Raw genomic sequence first — 17,426 nt, forward strand, 5'->3', positions numbered from 1 at the left:
AATAAGCTTACTATTACTTGTGTAGTAGTAGCGTATATAGCTAGTCTTTAGTGTTATATAATAAGTAGCGCTATTACTAAGAATATAATAGAAGACTACGCTCTGTAATTCTATACTATTAAGATAGTAGAAAGATAATAATTGCGTAGATAATAATCTAATATACTATAGCAAAGATAGCAATATAACAGCAACGTGCTATACATTAGAATAGAAAGCTAAGATCTAGAGCGCTTCTTATAGTATAAGCCTATCTTGTTAAGAATAGCGCTTAGTGTAACAATAGAACTAATAGGTATAGGTAAGCGAAAACTGTCTACTACACGTTTCTGCTCTACTAGATTCTTGTAGTTAATGTAGTAGGCCTAAATAAATTTACCTATACTACCTAACGCTAAGAATATTTCTAACTTTTATATAGATAGTTTGTAATAGTAGCTAGAGAACAAGATATAGAGTAAGTAGCTAGAAATTCTACTCTTATTAGTATTAAAACCTATAATATATACTAGCGCTACACAACCTATAGCTCTAAAATAATATTAAAATATTCTTTAAATACTAATAGCGCGTCTATAGATTACTATAATAATGTTGCTAACTGCCCTGCATTGCGTATCTTATTTAAAGTCTTCTAATCTAGACGCCTTCTCTAGGTAGAAACGTCTAGCTAACCTTTGTTAATTACTCTTTTCTCTATAACTACTTATAGACCTTTTTCTTTAGCGTTGTATATAAGCGTAGAAGTAGCTAGAAGAGAATTATTATCTAAGTTAAGAACTATAGCTATTAGATAGATATTAAGAAAAGCTAAGTATAGGTAGTATTAAGATAGATTACTATATTAAGTAAGCCTTTAGTCTAAGGCAGCGTATATATAAGTAATCTATTTGTTATTAGTAAAGTAATTGCTAGTAGTGTTAATAAAGCTAGTACTTAGGTAGGCAAGTTCTTTTCTTCCCCTCTCTTTCTCTTTACTACTACTACTACTACTACTACGTCTCTTTTCTATCTAACCTTATCTTATACCTAAGTTTATCTAATAATATAACCTCTCTTGTTGCTTACTAGCCTTAAAAGCAAATCTTAAATTTTACCTAGCGCTAGCTTCTCTAGTTACTATTAACGTCTGCTCTACGCTGTAGTTAATAGCCTACACTATTATTTACAAACTATCTTTACTATTACTTTTTACCTTACTAGCTAAGGTAGTAGTAATAGTCTGCGCTTAGGCTCTACAGCCTATAAATCTCTACTTACTTTCTTCTACCTCTATCTCTTTTACTTCTATACCTACTTCTACTATTACTAATAATAATAATAATAATGCTTCTAAACGTCTGCTACTCTATAGTTATAACTTAAATCTAGTAGCTAATAATAGACTGTTAGCGTGTGCTTAGCTAGTCTGCTAGGCTTAGGTAAGTAACTATAATAACTTAATAAACTCTACTAACCTTCTTAGCCTACTACTAAGAAGGCTGTAATACTCTATAAGTAAAAGGCGCAGCTTGTATAAGCTTAATTATCTAATTATTATGTGCCTATATAGACATATTATAATTACTTTAGCTAGAGCTACTACTAATAAGAAGTAGTATCTAGCTAGTGTAATAAGAAGTAGTATAATATTCTGCTAGCTGTGCGTAGGTAAGTAATAGTAATAACTTAATAAACTTTACTAACCTTCTATAGCCTACTACTACTAAGAAGGTAGCTACTTCTTGTAAGCGCAAGGCTAAGACTAATAAGAATAGTAGTAACACTAAAGTTACTTCTAAGAAGGCTACAACACTCTATAAGTAAAAGGCTAAGACTAATAAAAATAGTAATAATACTAAGGTTACTTCTAAGAAAAGTCTCTCTTCTCTAGCTCTATTCTTAATTAACACACCTAGCAAACTTACTAACTAGACTATCTACTACTAGCGCGGCTGTAAAGCCTAAGGCTATCTTAGATAATAAAAACTTAGATATTAATATATTCTAATATCTTCTAGTGTAAAGCTTATTAATCTACTAGCTAAGAAAGCAAAGGTCTAAGATAATCTCTAGTTAGTCTTATAAGTTAAGTATTAACCTATACTATTATTAAACTTTACTAACTAAACCTTTAAACGTTAGTACGCTTCTATCGCTATACCTATATATATCTTATATTACTATTACTATTATATTTGTTTATCTACTTGTATACACACGTTGCTGCTCTCTCTATTATATATACCTACGCTAGGCTTAACCTATCTATACTTCTATTTGCTTTATACTTAGTTAATACTTTAGTGTAGAATATAGTATAATAAGAAGTTTATTAGAAGTTATAGTTATACATAATATAGTTAATATAGCTAAGAGTCTAGATATATCTTGCCTATAAGAGTAATAGAAGTATATATTATATATAAGATATTTAACTTAGCTAAGAGTCTAGATATAGTAGAGTTATAAGAGTAATAGAAGCTAATATCTAAAGTGTAATATAGGTAGATATTAAAGCCTAGATATAGTAGAGTTGTAAGAGTAATAGAAGTTTATATTTAAGGTGTAATACAGGCAGATATAGAGGCCTAGCAAGAGTATAGTTAGTAAGAGTAGTCTTCTATATCGCTATTAGATGTTAGAGTTACCTAGGTATATAGAAACTCTATGTCTAGGTCTAGTTAGCTTAAATATTTCTAGCTAGTCTACTTTAGGCTAGGTAGAAGATAAAGAGTATAGTAGATAATAAGGTATATTATAAGAATTAATAAGAGTATAATCTAGGTAGGCTTATAGGTAGCTAAGAGTATTATAAAATATTAAAGTAATATTCTAGAGCCTCTAGATCTAGAGAAGAGTTACGCTATTAGACTTTCTCTTAGATATATATATATATATATACACTTTCTTATACATCTTTATATATTCTATAAGTTAGACTAGTAGTTTTAGGCGTAGTTCTAGGTAAGAATTCTAGCTTTTAAGCTAGTTGCAGAATAGTAAATATTTCTAAGTATAGTAGTTTTAGGTAAGAATTCTAGCTTTTAAGCTAGTTGCAGAATAGTAAATATTTCTAAGTATAGTAGTTTTAGGTGTAGATCTAGGCTTTCGAGCTAGTCGCAGAAGAGTAAATATTTCTAAGTATAATAATTTAGAGCCTAATTCTGCTTATATAAGAGCTAGACTTATTTATTTTAAGCTTACTCTTAGGTGTAGATTTAGGCTATTGCGCTAGTTGTAGAATAGTAAATATTTCTAAGTATAATAATTTAGAGCCTAATTCTAGTTATACTAAAGCTAGACTTATTTGTTTTAGACCTAATATTAGGCGTAGTATTAGACTATTGCGCTAGTTACAGGACAGTAAATATTTCTAAGTATAGTAAGTTATAGCAACGTATTTAATCTAAAGCTAGCACCTAGATAGTAAATGTTCTATATACTAGACGCAGTGCTGTAATCTAGACCTATAGAGAGAAGTAAGTATAGTTATTTTAGTTTCTTTTTTCGCTAAATATATATAGAATATACCTCTAGTTACTAGAGTAGACTCTAAAAACAACCTTAAAAGTACGTAGATACTCTTTAGTATTATAGGTAGGCCTAACAATAACTATAACCTACTATACATTTAATAGATCTACTCTTTGCTAGACTATAGCTAAGAGCTAGAAAATAGAAACAATACGCGTTACTTTAGCTTTGCGCTAGTAGCTTAGATATAGAGAAGAACTTCTAGTATAGGTAAATATTAGTAAGTAGAAGTAGAAGTAGTAGAGAATAAAGAAAAGCTTAGAAATAAGAGTATAATTTATATAGAAGCTGTAATGCTAGAGAAGTTGCGCTGTAACTAAGTTAGGCTAGCGCGCATTCTCTACTAATATAATATAACTAAATTATTACGCAACGCACTAGCTAGAGAAGCTAGAGAAGTAAAGTATAGTATAGTTTACTAGATATTAGCTATAAAGAAGATATATTAGTTTAAGATATAGCGCTATAGCAAGTATAAAAAGGTTTAATTAGAGATGCCTTCTTAATATAGAGAAATAGCGTAGACTTCTACTAATATTAAAATGTAGTAATAGCGCAAATTAGTAAGAGTTTATAGTAGCGCTTAGATATTATATAAATTATTGTAAAGTTAGAATAGTCTAGAGAGTATAAAAAAGAATAGCTAGGCTAATAGTAAATATAGCGTTACTCTATAACTACTCTGCGCTAGTTACGTACGCGTTATAGTTACGCTACACTTACTACGTAACGCGTAGCTACTCTACTATCTACAGCGTCTCTTACTTTTTTAAGATTTTAGCTATTATAATAACTAGAGTTATATATATTATACTATAATAGAACTTTAATTCTTATTTATAAATTATTCTTCTATATAGTAAGTATAGCTACTAAAAGTGTATATAATTTAAGGTGCTCTTGCTTCTCTAGAGCGCCTGCTTAGACTTTAGATGCTTATCTAGATATAGCTATTATAACTTCTGCCTTATATCTTTATTATTTACGCTGTTAACTAAGAAGTTCTATAGCAAATATAAAATAACTTCTAATATTACTTCTATCTTAACTCTACCTGCGCAGCTTAATATGCTAAGTATCTACTATCTTTTTATTTAATATATAATAATACAAACCTCTTAACTAATCTATAGATATTCTTAAGATACAGAAAGTTATATTATACTATACCTTTACTCTTTTGTGCTATTAAGATTATAATACCTAAGAGAAAGTTAATAATAATTTAGTATTATAAGAAGTAAATATAGATTAAATGTAGAGAGTAACTATATAGTACTAACCTATAGATTAAAGAAGCGTATAGTCTAAGTCTACTATTATATTAGTCTTAACGTAAGTATAAGGCACTATAAATATAGTAGAAGAGAATAACTAATAAATAAATATACTCTTACTTACTAATATAATATTTACTAAGAAAGTAGAATTAAGAGTTGTATAGAAAGAGCGTAAGCAAAGCAAAGCTAAGAAAAGTATAATCTAGTATATATTACTGTAGGTATTAATAAAGAAAGATATTAAGACTAGACTAACTCTAGAACTTGCTGTAGTAAACATAAGCAAGCTTTACATAAAGTAGATATTCTTGTTAATATACTAATATAAACTCTCTTCTTATTCTAGAATAATCTACATTGTAGTAGTAGTAATAGCTAGTACACTAATAATAATTCTTCTGTCTTCTATTATAAAGATCTAGTACTTAAGAATAGAATCTTACTTATTACTCTTGTCTTAAAGCGCTGTTACAATTTCTTAATAGTAGAATAAACTCTTAGTAATATTAACAACTAGAAAGAGTCTATAATTATTACTATATTAGTAACTAAAGATACCTTTAATCTAGCTAGTAGTATTGTCTTATAGTTTAATAAAATCTCTAACCTTAAATATAATAGTCTTACAAGAGAGGCTGTATAAAAGTTAGCCTATAGTTTATAAAGTTTATTTAGGTAAGCTTAACTTATAGATCTAAGTACTTTAAGCGCTTTGCCTATTAGATACTCTAGTATTGTAAAGAATTAATATTAGGTATTTAATAGTTATTCTTATACGCGTTAAACAATAACTTATTAAATAGATAAGAAGCTAAGAGTTTGTAGTTATATTAAATAGCTAAAAGTTTATTGCTTCTAGATTGTTCTCTTAGTTTAATATAGACCTAAGCTTCTACCTTAAGATATAGATAATCTAATAATAGTGCTTGCAAATTAATATCTAGTTTAGTAGATAGTTCTAACTTATTAAAGGTAGTAGTTAGATAGCAAAGAAGAGTAGAATATTTTGCTACTACTATTTAGTAGGCATCTGTAAGAGCTAGGTAGGTATATTAGAATACATTATTAAGAACAAGAATTATTATCTAACATTAGTACTCTATAGCTATAAGCGTTTTTGTAATACATTAGTTATTTATACGTATAACCTAGTTTTTAAATAGGCTATAACAAAATTAGTATTTAAACATTATATATAAATGCGTCTTTAATTAGCTCTTATATAAAAGAACGTAAGTTAAAAACTCTTAGAGTAAATAGAAGAAGATAATCTTACTTACTAGTAGTAATTCTTCTCTTAGAAGGTTAGAATGTTTAAAGTAGACGCGTACTAGATAATAATGTTAATAAAGTAAAGAATAGAGTAGATATTAGGCGTTTAGCGCTTTTGCTTAAGAGCTACTTATTAAGCGTCTATTCTCTTGCTTATTTTAGTAGTAAGCTAGACATTAGAGACTTCTTTCTCTTCTCTAAATATTATATTATTAGCAAGTATATTAGTTATGTCTAATGCCTTACTATTAATAGAGCCTCTTCTAGGTAAGAAATAGAAGTAAGAATTTCTAGTAGTAATTGCTTAGTTAGAGTCTACTTAGCTAGTAGCGTACACAGCAAAACTTAAGATATTCTAATATTACTTATAGCTTTTAATTCTAATTAACTATACCTAACTCTAGTCTACTTTGTATAGCACTAGTTCTATAAAGAGTACGTTAGACTTAGCAATTATACTAAAATAGTAAATAAGAAAGTTAATACCTGTATAACTAGTATTATTCTTACAAGACTCTAGTACTATAGTAATAGCTTCTAGGTACTACCTTTAAATATAGATTAGAAGAAGCTATTTACGTAAGACTATAGAGATTATAATACTTACTTATCTAAACTTCTATATAGAGTAAGAGCTATAATACCTCTTAATATATAAGTTGCGTAGCTAGCTAGGTAGAGTTAGAAGCGTAGTAAACTCTCTAGCGAAGGCGTTATAGAAAGAGGTTTTTAATATATCTTTAAATAGATACGTAATAACTTAGCGCGCGATTTCTTTAAACTTGCTATACGTAGCGTCTAGTAGATAGAAATAAATATAGTTAAGAGTAGAGGTAAGAAGTAAGAGTAGTAATAGTTTCTTTAATAAACTAAGCTCTTAGAATATAATATCTTTCTCTCTCTAGCTTTTATCTACTATATACTAGCGCGTTTGTAGTATTTTATTATAGTAGTAACTATTTGTAATAATATTGTACTTTAGGTTTACCTTATTATCTAACCTAATAAGATAAAATTAGTAGAAATATATAGTATTTATACTCTTATAACCTGTGTTAGCCTACTATTAAAGTATGTCTCTAACGTATACAAGACATAGAGAGCATATTATAATTATAGTTCTATTATCTAGATTAATATTAACGCTAAGTTCTAGGTTAGCTAGATAAACTAAAGATTTAATAATATCTTTCTAGCTAGCGCTAAATAGGCCTAGCGTTAGTAGAAATACATTAATCTACCTCTTATAGTTAGCCTTATTTAAAAAGGCCTATTAAAGGTACTTTCTAATAATTAAATAGTGTATATTATAATATAGGCTAAATCTATCTATAAAGGCTGTATATAGAAAGCTTATAATGTAATAGTTAGATATATATAGTTATTTAAGTATCTTATTATAAGTATACTTAATAATCTTAAGCTCTCTATAGTGTAGAGTAGATAGAGTAAGCTTATAGATAGAGAGCAGGTTAGATTTAATAAAGACGTAGTAGATAATGTATTTATAAGAGAAATATTATATATATAGTATATCTATGCTAAACCTATAGTTAAGAAAGATATCTAGTTCTTAGCGCTTAAGTTGTGTCTCTCTAATCTTTATTAGCTTTTTAGCTTTAACTAAGAAGAGCTCTTATTATATAGAGAGAATTAAGAGTGTAGTAGATATAGCTAATTACTAAAGATGTGTAGAAAGAGCGCTAAGCGCATAGACATAATTAATAAGAAGTGTTACCTCTCTACTTGTGCTATTAGTAATAGCGTTAGCTATTCTATCTCTTCTAATAGAAGTAACTTATTCTAATTATTACTTATTAGCGTTATTAAAGAACTAAATAAACTTAGATACTAGAATAGGCTATAGAGGTCTACTCGCTTTATAGATTATTATAAACTCTCTACTTGTTATTTAATTTAATGCTGCCTACAACTCTAACTTCTAGAATTCTACTAGGTTGTTAATAAAGTTAGCTATACTAAAATACCTATAGTTATTAATAGATGTTAAGTAAGCTATACGCTAGAAGACGTTCTGCATATTAAATAGATAAATATTATCTATTTAGCTTAACTACATAGGCACTATAGTTTAGTTAAGCTTTAACTCTCTCTTGCGCTACTTAAGAAGAAAGAGTTAATTATCTAGAGCGCGCTTTATAGTATCTACCTACTTTAGTAGAGTTAAAACCTATACTAGTATAGAGTTAAGAAGGCTAAGAACGTAGTGTAAGTCTTAGTACATCTTGCGTAAGACCTTCTATTTGTTAATAAAGATAGTAAGTATAAGAAAGAAAACTATTATAGTAAAAGGTTGTAGATAGCGTAGAACTTCTATAGTTAGGTCTTCTCTAGCTCTAGAAGAGAGTTATAGTGTAGGTAAAGTATTAGATTCTAGTTCTAGCTCTAATGTATTATTATTCTATTTATTATTATTAAAGGCAGTATCTCTAAGCTCTTATTGTTTATCTTTAGGTATGTTGTCTATATCTAGATTATCTATTATATCTATATCTTTAACCTTATTATTAAGATAGATAGAGAGTATATTTATTATAACTTTGTTAACCTTATGCAGTGCTGCAGAGCTCCTTAGTACATTATCTATTATTATAACACTATTAGAGAGTACTACTATATCTACTACAAACCTATAATTATTATTACTTCTAGCTAGTATAGGTAGAAGGTTGTTCTTATTAGACATGTTAGAGACAGGCAATTATAACTATAATTAGCCTAGAGATCTATTATCTCTACCTCTCTTATTGTCTTTATCTCTAGTATTGTCGCGTAATATAATATATTAATTAAATAGGCCTTACAGAACTATATTAGATGTAAGAGAGGTAGAATTAAGAATTAGATTTAAGGTTCAAAAGCCGAATTAGTAGATAGATCTATAGTATAAATATTAGCCTAAATATTTAAACTATAGAAAGTTTAGAAGATTATATTAGAGCTATAATATTATGTAATATAGAAAAAGAGAAGAAACCTAAGGTTTATATAGAGCAAAAAGGCAGAAAATCTAATAGCTTAAATATTTAGATTATAGTAGGCTTAGAATATAATATCTAAGCCGCGATATTATATAATATAGAAATACATTAGAAAATTATATAAGACTAAAAGGTATAAATTCTAATAACCTATAAAGAAGTAGAAGAAAAAGAAAAAGTTTAAGGGTATAAAGAAAGGCTTTGTTAGGCTCTAGTAGATCTAGATACTATCTACTTAAGGTCTTCTAGAAAGAGAGTGTAAAACTAACCTTTTTAGAATCTAGAGAGTATTCTAGATAATAGAGTATATTAATTAGATTAATAAGAGTATAGACCTAGTAGTCTAAAGAGTAGAAGAAGGTATAGAATTATATAGTAGAAGTATTAGACAACCTCTAGTAATAGAGAAGAGTAGCTATAATAGAGGTTAACCTAGATATATATATATATTAGTACATACTCTAACGTTTTAGACTTTAGAAAATCTATCTTAAAGATATAAGTATTAAATACAGCTAAGTCTAATATACTAGTAGGCTAGAAGGTAGTAAAGGTTTAGGAGCGATATAGCTAAGTCTAATATACTAGTAGGCTAGTAGGTAGTAAAGGTTTAGGAGCGATATAGCTAAGTCTAATATATTAGTAGGCTAGCTAGGTAGTAAAGGTTTAGAAGCAATATAGCTAAGTCTAACATTTCTAATACTAGAAGGTTTAGTAGGCTAGCTACTTAGATAGCAACTTAGATTACGTAGAAGAACTAAAATATAATAGCTAAATTAGAAAAGCTAGTAGAGAAGAGAAGTATAGAGTTCTAGGTATTCTAATTAAGTCTATATATATAGCGTACAAAATAGGTCTATTATATAGCTATAGTATATAGGTTTTTATAGACTAATGTAGATAGTAAAGATATTAAAGTAAGTCTAGTAAAGTGTTGTACGCATTTGCGCATGTTCTACTAGAATAGAAAGTAAATAGATTTAATAAATACTTACAGGCTCTATAGAGAACGCGAATCTAGTAGTGTTAGATTTAATAGAATTAGAGGCTATAGATAGACTATAAAACACCTGTATTAACTACAGCGCAATAGTAAGCAGAATATAGATATTATAAAGATAAAGAGGTTAATATAGTAGGCACGCGATAGGTATAGAATATATTATAGAATTAGAGAGGTCTATAGAGTGTGTAATAGTAGAGTAGAAGTTATAGAAAGAGCTATTAAACTAAGTAGAGAAAGAGTAGCTTAAGCTTAAGTACAGACTACTCTATAGTGCATTAGACATATTATTCTCTACTAGTTCTATTCTTTAACTTTACTACTATAACTACTACGCTACTTTATATTCTCTATTATAAGTGCATTTTTGTTAATTATTTCTTTTCTATTTCTTTCTTTCTTTCTCTATTTATTCTGCGTAATAGCTACTATAAACTCTTAGCAAACTACTCTATATAAGCGTAGAGCGCGCTATTAGCTATATAATAACTCTGCTAATAAAGTTATTCTATCTATTAAGCCTAAGGCTTAATTAAAGCGCGCCTGCACTAAAACTGCTAAAGCTAGAGAGAATCGCGAACTATCTAGTAGCTCTTATAGTAGCCTAGAAAAGATTCTTAACGCTTAATTAGCTTTACTCTGTATAACTCTGCGTTGCGTAGAAACCTCTTAATTAAAATTATCTACGTCTATAACACTACACTTTAATATATAACTAGCACTATCTAGAGCTAGTGTATTAAGTAAGAGTAAAGATATATAAGACAAGAAGACAAGTAGAGTTTCTATTACTAAGAAACTAAGAGCAAGAAAGGCGCTAGCAGAAGAGAAGGCTTTACAGGTATTAGAAACTATAGAATTATAAACTATATCTATTCTAAGTTTTGCGCAAAAGTTCTCTGCGCTACCTAGTAGTAATAATAATACTAAGATTACTACTCTACTTAAGTTACCTATATCTTCTAAGGTTAAGATAAAGCTTAAGAAGCTTAAGAAGGAGGCTAGCACTATATACGCAAAAGGTTATAGTATTATTAGTAATATTTATAGTATTAAGACTATTAGAAGTAGTGCTAATAATAAGAATAAGAAAGAGTTTAGTAATAAGTTAAGTAAGAACAACGCTATACGTATAATAGAATAGTAGAAGTAATAGCAATATCTCTCTCTAGAGTCTTAAGCAAGCTAGGCAATTAAGACTTAACTAATAAGAAAACTATTTAATTAACTTTGTCTAAAAGAGTTAGTAGATACTATACTAGTAAGTAAATACTTCTTTATTTCTCTTCTCTTCTAATAAATCTAACAGCCTTCTAATACTACTAAACTCTCTAAGCGCATATATACTAAGAAGAACATGCGCAATATATCTAAAGACATTATATTCTGCCTTAAGCTTCTACTGTAGTATACTAAGCCTTACTACTTTCTAACTCTTAACTCTAATATAGTTATCTTAATTACTTAGAAGGTACTAAGCAAATTCTATAAAAAGTCTAATATAGCTTAGATTATAGAGATAGGTATAAGCAAGATCTATAGTAACTACTACTAATAGAAGAGTAGAGGACTAGTAAATATAAAAGTAAGCTTTCTTACTCTACTTATAATAGACGTCTACTAATATTTTAGATTTAGGTTAAGGCTCTACTTAAGCGTAGTAGTTTATACAGCATTTAGCGTTATTATAATCTAGTTAAACTCTGCCTAAAGATTAACAACAAAGTTGCTGTCTTAGACTTTAATAAGGTTTTTACTTTTATAGCAAACGTATACAACTAGAAGTATTCTACGCCTATTATTAAATAGTATATAAAGAGTAAGTAAAAGAGTTTACACTTTTAATAGTTATGCATGCTAATATACTCTTAGGTATCTTTATTATAGTAGTAGCTTACACTAAGCTAATTCTAGACGCTAAGTCTAGTTGCAAGAAGTAGCTAGATTCTCTTTATACTTATAAGAGTATTATTAACGCCTTTAACGTATATTTATCTATACTAGAGTTTATAAAGCACTAACTAACTATAGCTAATATAACCTAGAGCTTAAAGTACCTAGCCTGTAACTATAAGAATTAATCTACCTCTAAGAATTATTCTAACTTTGTAAACGCAGAACTTATAGGTTTTTCTCTACTACTAGAGGTAAAACTAGGCAAAGACAAGCTCTTTAATAATATTAATCTACCTACTTAATAAAGCTCTTCTCTATAAAATGCCTAGTAGAGATAGATAGTTTTATCTACGCGAAGTTTCTGCGCCTCTACTATATAGAAGTTTAATATCTATACCTTTTCTTTTTTACTTCTTATCTAATTAGATTTATAGCTATACCTAATGTAGTTTATTTATTTTAGTATGTTATAGTTCTTTATAGCTTTACAGAAAGTATGCCTTATAGTAGTAGTACTTTTAATATAATATCTTATATATCTAGTATCTAGGCTAGCCTAGTTATGTCTTTTATGTCTTCTATATTTTCTTCTACCTTTCTAATAGTTAGGTGTCTGTTATATTTACTAGCGATAATACCTACTATATATATATATAGCTTCTTTATCTTAAGATCTTAATAGTAACCTTCTCTAAATACTCTTCTTTACTTTTCTAATCTATAACACTATTGTAGAGTAATTATTATGTAGATTTGCTACGTAGCGTAGCTTACACAGAAATTCTTTTACTAGTATTATAGTACTAAAGATAAAAGACTATTATAGATATATATTATTTATTAGTGTTAAGCTCTACTCTAACTATCTTAGTAGTGCTAGTAGGTGCCTAGGTGTCTAGAGCAGAGTAGCTAGCTCTGCTTACTATAACTATTTAGGCTATAACAAGTAGGCTACACTAAGATAGTATAATAAATATATTATAATAAGCTATTATATAATGTCTTTGTAATAGCTATACGCTTCTTCTATATACAGTAAGTTTAATAGAGTAGTAGGTAAGGTTAATCTAAGAATACACTATTATAAGTCTAATAAGACGCTATTATTTTTGTATATACTGCCTTTACTATATTTTATATAATATATATATTATTAATACTATATATTCTATATAGTAGTAATTATCTATACAATAGCTATCTAGATTCTATAATTAAAGTTATAATTTAGTAGTGTTTACTATTATCTATAAGGCCTAATAACACTCTATTAACCTTAAAGACTATTATATGCAGAACAATATTAAGACTACTATACTATTATTGTTAACACCTTTTAGCATAGTTAGAGCATTTAAGTAATATCTTAGAGATAGTAATTATTTATAATATAGATCTTAAACTAATTAGTACTACTATTAATACGCTTATAATATATTATTATTAGAAAGATAGCTTTTCTTATAGGTAGCTACTAATTATAAGATCTACTACGCAAAACATTCTGCTAATACGTATTATTATATACTTTTATTTAAATCTAGTAGCTATTATATATAATAGAGACTTGTTATACTAATATTTACGATAGTAGTGTTGCTGTTAAAGACTATTTAGGCAAGTTATAGTGCTAAGAACAATTATATAACAATAGGCTAATATTAGATAAAAGAGCTATATTAACCTATTATAGTCTTAATATACTATTCTACCTCTATTAACCCCTCTCTAGTGCGTGTTATAGAGCGCACTAAGCTTAGAGAGTTTAAGAGAACCTTAGAGAGCTTAAGAATAGCTAACCTTAAGACGTAAAAAGAATATATAGCTACCTAATTGCCTAAAGCTTACTCTTTCTATAGTTTATAGAGATTACGTGTAAGGCTACCTATTAGATAAAGCTATATCTTACTAAACTTTGTCTCTAGCTACCTAGCCTTAAACCTATTCTTAAAAAGACTTAATTACTAGTATTTTATAAACTTTAAATATACTACTATAGCTAAGCTACTACTACTATACCTCTTTTCTATAGGCTTCTACTTTTTATTATAAAAATCTTACTTTAAGAAAACTATAGTCTTTATATTATAAGCTTACTTAATACTTTTATTATATAGCTTTTACTAATAAGATAAAGAGAAATCTACGCTCTATACTAAAACTATATAAATTCTACTAGTATTAATAATTTATAGTAGCGTCTTCTAGCCTACAAATTTAAGAGTATATAGTATTCTATTATCTACACTTTAGTGCCTTAAGCCTAATTTAGTGTTATCTTTATAGTAAAATAATATTAAAAGATATTAAAAGACGTTAAAAAACTTTAAGCTAGTCTCTTTTAGAACTACTAAATAATTTTAATATTAATTTAGTATATATTACTATAGTAATATAGTTGTTTTAGACTTATTCTATACTTGCCTATATAACTTTCTTTATACTATAACTAAAAACAACTAGAAATAACTAAGAATAATATAATATGCAGTAATAAGTATAACGCTAATAAGACTAGCTATATTTATTCTCTATTAACTACAATACAACGCTGTATTAACTCTCTAGGTAGATAGTATCTAATAATAATAAGTACTTATTCTTAACTATAAAGCTTTATAGCTATTATAGTAGCTATCTACTTAAGAGTAGTAATACTTAAGAGACTATCTATAAACTTCTTCTTATTATTATCTAATATACTATTAAGATAGCTAACAATTCTATTTAAGGCTCTAATTTATAATCTTATAGTATTAGAAATAAGTCTAGATAATATAGAAGAGCCTAGTTCTATAGTTAATACTAGTCTATATATAAATATATAGATATAGATAGCGTAGGCCTCTAGCGTATCTAAGGCAATAGAATAGCTCTAATTAATATTAATAATAAGCTTAGAGTAGTAGAAGAACTTATATATATTAGTAGTAAGTTCTTTAATAGTAAGACTAGTAGAAAGAAAAATTAATAGTCTTACTCTAGGTAAATACATCTATAAGATAGCAGTAATAAGAGCTTTAGAAGCTTTAATAGAAGTATTAGCAAAGTAGCTCTTTATATATTTTAGAACGCTTCTTATAGTACTTAAAATATTAGGTATTATATTATAGATAATATCTTATTCTATAGCTACTAAGATAGCCTTTAAAATAGCCTCTCTAATAGTCTCTCTTCTAGCAGACGTAGAGTAGCTTATAGAATCTTTAGAATAGTAACGCAGTTATATAGAAAGTAATTAATATAGTAATAATAAAGTAACTTAGTAAAGCTTCTTAGTAAGGTAGTAAGGCAACGTAACTAGCAAGAGATTAGTTTTATATAGACTTATAATTACCTAGAAAACTTATAAATTATTTAGAAGTGCGTATTAACGTAGTAATATAGTAACGTAGCGTTTAGTATTAGATATAAGCTACTTGCGTCTTTAATCTTTAGAGTCTTAAATATTATTATTATATAAGTATAAAGAACAAGAGAAGCACGCTTTTACTAAGAGAGATTTTAGTATATATATTCTAACTATAAAGCTTTAGAATATATTACTCTATTAGTAATAAGCGTATATAATTAAATTATAATTCTCTTATAAAGTTTCTTTATAAGGTATTTAGTATTATAATTCTCTTATAAGATATTAGAATAGCTACTTTATAAGCCTAAAAGATTTAGAAGCTTTAACTACTTTAAAGGTAGCAGCGCTAAAGCTTTAAGCCTTAGCTTACTTAACGCTATACCTCTAAAAGTAGATAAAAGATTTAGTTATACGTTCTTTAGAGTACTAGTAATAGTTCTTACCTCTTTAGAATTAGTAGCTCTTTAAGCTATAAGTGTTACTACTTAAGATTTAGATTTCTACTTAATAATTATCTACGCTTATACCTATAACTAAATCTAAAGAGCTGCTATCTAAGAAGATAATAAGAGTAAAGCAAAGTAGATAAGAATTGCTAGCTTAGACCTAAGAGATTAGTATTACTTAGTTATAGGCATCTTATTCTACTAAGTGTTAGTCTAGGCTGTTTAGGTAATAAGCTCTATATTCTAGATATTCTAGAAATTTAAGCTAAAGGCCCTGCAACTCTTTGCCACAAGTAGCCCGCGAGGCGCTCACGATAGGCGCGGCCACTGGATGGGCGAGTGTGGGTTGTGGGTCTCAGCAAACACGAATTCACATCACAGCGGGACCGCGGGAAGAACCGAAAGCACGTTCTGTCCAAGGCTCCCATGAGAAGCGCCCGCGAACTGCTGCCGGCCGTTGCTGTGCCTCTGACGAACTGGAGCTTTGGAGATCAATGCCTGACGTGCTGTAGCAGTGTTTCGCAAGTGCGGTACCGCGTCGCTTGCAGCTGCATCGGATTCGACGGCACCTGCAACGCAGACCTGTGTGGGTGCAGCAATGCCGCGCTTTACTATGTAGGTATTCTAAGTAAGGGCATAGCCAAGCCGTAGATGACTAGAAAATGCGTTTCGGTAGTGCATCATACAAAGAATTTCTCGGTTCGACAAGCGGTCATGTCGTACCAGAGAAGCGTTCGTCTGACGCTGCAGCGTGGCCTTTCACACAGCCCCAACCTCGGCATCCGAACTCACCAGAATCGATAAACAGCATGCACCAAGCCTCCTCACCCCAACATCGTCACTCATTGCAATTCATTCACCATTAAACCGCGGAAAGAGCACTCCGCACCGTGTGCCCGGAGAATAGCAATAAACATTCTGGATCGAAGTTGGGTATGGTCCATTAAGAATAGCAACTGCTCAGTACCCCAACGAATGTGTTTCGGTACCCATCCAGCTGGTCACTCTGTTGAACCAACTGTCGTGTGCCCCGATGGTCCCGAGGTCCTCTCCGAGTATACTGTATGCTTTACAACCATCGTAGCAGGCGCGTTCGCTTGGTCCCCAACTCGCTGAACATGTCGGATCAACTTCGGGCTTGCATAGCTACCAGACCCAAGTCATTCGCGGAACTTGGAGTTCCGCTATGGCCTTTTGCTTTCGTTGCACGAACATTCGAAAACGTCCAGCCTGTTAGCCTCAATGCCACAGGCGGTTGGGCGACTTCTCATGAGTTGAGTACCTCTGGCGTCTGATGATTTGATAATCACGTTGTAGGTGCTCATTTTTGTGAAGCGAAACATTGGGTTTGTGTTTACCGCTCAGCACTTCAAAGGGGCAAGGTTACTCTTCCACGGCACCGCTTCCAGTTGTCTCTCTACTCGGCAAGATTTGCCCCGGGGCCTTGATCGATGACTCGGATTCGAGTCGAGCCAGCAGCCCAGTTGGTGTATGCTAAGATCGCATCCAATACTCCATCTCGGTACCTGCTACTTTGCATAATGCCGGTGTGATTTGAACATGAGATCATAGGTCCACACGCGTGGTGGTTGGCGGAGAACAAGCTCGATGGGTGTGCCGGAAGCAGAAAGGGGATACGCCAGTGCAGCCGAGGTC

Source organism: Alternaria hordeiaustralica (genome assembly GCF_023758085.1).
Source record: "Alternaria hordeiaustralica strain BMP 2776 chromosome Unknown scaffold_4, whole genome shotgun sequence".
Classification (NCBI taxonomy): Eukaryota; Fungi; Ascomycota; class Dothideomycetes; order Pleosporales; family Pleosporaceae; genus Alternaria; species Alternaria hordeiaustralica.